This window comes from Rhagoletis zephyria, unplaced genomic scaffold, assembly GCF_001687245.7.
Source record: "Rhagoletis zephyria isolate East Lansing unplaced genomic scaffold, Rhagoletis_zephyria_1.1 Rzeph_scaffold_01494, whole genome shotgun sequence".
NCBI classification, from domain to species: domain Eukaryota; kingdom Metazoa; phylum Arthropoda; class Insecta; order Diptera; family Tephritidae; genus Rhagoletis; species Rhagoletis zephyria.
Genome location: NW_016158578.1, coordinates 119536 through 122778, shown reverse-complemented (window position 1 = coordinate 122778; position 3243 = coordinate 119536). Strand labels below are relative to the sequence as shown.

The 3243-nt window shown below is 36.7% G+C and overlaps 1 long non-coding RNA gene across 2 annotated transcripts; it reads left to right on the top strand.

The window, feature by feature from the left end:
• Positions 1 to 1783: 1783 nt before the first annotated feature.
• Positions 1784 to 2398, top strand: LOC108364206 (uncharacterized). 2 transcript variants are annotated; one of them, XR_001847721.1, is made up of 4 exons: positions 1784 to 1872; positions 1927 to 2034; positions 2091 to 2161; positions 2233 to 2398. It is a non-coding gene; the product is annotated as an uncharacterized LOC108364206 (long non-coding RNA). The 2 variants fall into 2 exon arrangements; XR_001847720.1 differs by having other exon boundaries at positions 1851 to 2034.
• The last annotated feature ends 845 nt before the right edge of the window (positions 2399 to 3243 follow it).

The window sequence follows — 3243 nt, the reverse complement described above, 5'->3', positions numbered from 1 at the left end:
CTTTATCTTTATCTTTATCTTTATCTTTATCTTTATCTTTATTTTTATACAAAATAAAAAAAATTTAATTTCTTTAAAGCACTTAAGGGAGAAGTGGAGATTTTAAGACGAGAACTGGACGTTACCCAGAAGAGGCTGCTGACAGAAATCATATCAGGGAAATTTGTTTAAACTTGTCAATATGTGGTCCGCTTATAATTTTGGCACGGGGGGTATGGTAATAATGCATGTAGTATATGTAATTATATTTTTAGTTATTAATAAAAATTATTTATATTTATAAAAGAAATAATATTAAAATAATTAAATTTGAAAAGTAAAAAAAGTTGTTTTAATCTATTAAAAGGGGGTTAAAAAACATCAAAAAGGTATTACGAAATGCTATATAAAGAATCCAAAAAGACTCCAATAAACCATCAAAAAAGAACCAAAAAAATGCTCAAATCTGACTCTAAAAAACGTTCAAATATGACTCCAAAAGAGCTCCGAAATTGACTGAAAAAGAGTCATTAAATGCACCGAATTCATCGGATTTGGAGTCTTTTCGGAGTCATTTTTAGACTCCATTCAGCGTCCCCGCGTAGAACGAAAAATCGCTCATTTAGGGCTCCAAATAGAATTCATTTATGAGGGAAAAGCTCCGTTATAAGAAGGTTTATAGCTCAAAAAAGAGTCTTTTAGGATCCTTTTGGTTAGCCGGGCGCTTTCCCCTTCCGATAACTTTTTGCTTCCGCGCTTGCCAAGCACCGCTGTGCAAAGCTTTGCACGCGCAGTCGCCCGCGACACATATGTGCTGATTTGGGCATCCCTAGTTTAGAGCAAAGAGAGCATGATTATGAACAGATAAGGGCAGATATTTTCTAAGAGCAACCAAAGCTTTTAGTTTCCGAAAATATTCTAGAGTGTAGGAAAAGATATTCCAGCCGAGTAAATATGCGTAAACTTTTGCAAAGCACTAAAATTCTGATAACACCAGATGAGAGACCCGTTAGCAAAGATTAAAATATACGAAGTTTCGTTGTTGGTTTGTTGGATTCCGGAGCAAACGTTTCCATTCTTGGAAACGGATGTGAAGAATTCCTAAAAAGGAACAATTTATAATATCATCCTTTGCGCGCATTTGTTTACATCGCTGGCAGAAATCAGCAGAAAATACTCGGCTCGATATCTTTGCCAGTCACTTTCAGAACCTCACAAAGACTATCCGCTTTCATCTCGTACCATCACTAATTCAAGGGGCATACCTGGGAGTTGATTTCTGGAAGGCATTTGCTTTAGCTCCCGATGTATTTCCAACCGTCTCGTGTTTAGACTTTCCAAGTGAAGATGAGCCAAACTTCCATCAGCTCACGCCAGATCAGAAGATAGCGTTGCAGGAAGTTGTCCAGGAGTTTCCATCGTTTGATAAGCTAGGACTAGGTCAAACCAGCTTAGTGACTCACCATATAGACACGGGTGACGCAGTGCCAATTAAAAGTAGGCATTTTCCTCTGACACCACCCAGGCAGGCGGAAGCCTATAGCGAAATTGAAATGCTACTCAAGATGGGAGTGATTGAGGAATCGAATCACCATGGTGCAGTGCAGTGGTACTAGTCCGGAAACCAGGCAAAGTAAAGGTATTGGCCCAATGCACGCTTACTTTGCTTGCTTGGCTTTGAGAACTGTCAAACAATTTTTAAAATCTACTAAAATGTATGAAAGTTGGCCTAGTGGCAGCTTTACTTCACTTGCTTGAAGCGCTTTAAAGTATCGATTAGCCGAAATCTCTATTTGACAGCGCGCTGTAGGCTTTTGACAACTCTTGACATTTCAATTTTTCGCGTCGATTTTGCTTGTGTGCAGTTTTTATCGCGTTCTTCATCAATTTTAGGTAAAATAATTTATATTAAACAATTATTTGTTGCTAACAACATTATTTTTTCAGATACCTTGCTTTTTATCGTTCCGGCCACCAGATTCGTTGGTTTTCATAAAGTTGCATTTGCCTGTGCCACTTCCACCCGTGTTTATAAGGCGTAATATTCAACTGGAGGTAAAAGAGTTTATATTAAACAATTATTTGTTGCTAACAACATTATTTTTTTTCAGATACTTCAGAGACGAACTTGGCCTTATTTCGATGCTATGTTGTTTTTGAAAGACACGGTCACGCCCAGACAGTAAGTGTACTTTACATTTGTACAACAAGTATTTATATTTTAAATTGTAATTTATATGTACATATTTTAAGAACAACAACAAACATCGTCTCCCAAACGCCAGAAGTTCTCGGACAAGAACCAGATATACTGGATACTTCCTTTGGATTCCAAATAGGCGAGAGTGGGAACATTATAATAGAAGAGCAAGAAACCACTGCCCCAACGCCGGCTAAGAGACAAAAGAAAAAAAACGATGAGAACTGCCGCCTTTAACGATCTAGTCAACGAAGTAAGTCAGTTTGTGGATAGTCAAAAAAAAAACACACACAACAATTTCTTGGGTGCGATTGGCGAAGTGTCTTGAGAAGGTCCCAGAAGAGAGCCGCCTAGATTTTCAAATGGACGTACTTCAATACGTCTATGCTCAATATAAAAATTACTAAAAATTGAATTTACGAAATTTAAAAATTTAAATGACATCCAGTTTGATTTCAAAGGTTTGACTGAAAGGTATATTGTTTGTAACCACTATACTGTGTAAAACGGTTTTAACTTAAAAGACTGAATGAAATATATGTTATGTTAACGCCATACTTACCTTGAACAAAAATTAATTTAAAAACCTGAAAGATGTGACGACATTTAAAACATTACCAATAAGTGCCCTCATACTGTGAGTTCAAATTTTTGTTTTCTATCTTAAATAATAAAAACAAAGCATATTCAGTGAGTAGTAATTATTTAAATTTTATTGTTAAAAAGATGTGTCTTCAGAGCATCCCTTAAATCATAATTATTTGAACTGCCTCGGTTCGATGACACCCTACTTATTGAGGGCAATGGAACTACTTCGTTTCGCCATGAGCCAGCGATGGTGGCATCCTCTTCGTAGCGATCAACAAAATCGCTTGCTACATAGTTTGCACACGAAACCTTAATAAAATTATGCAAGACAATACAAGCTTTCACTATTTGTTCTGCATTTTTCGGGGCCATGCATAGCGTCGTTCTCAATATTCTCCATTTGGCAGTGAGTATTCCAAATGCGTTTTCTATAACTCTTCTTGCACGAGAGAGTCTTTTATTGAAATACTCTTGCT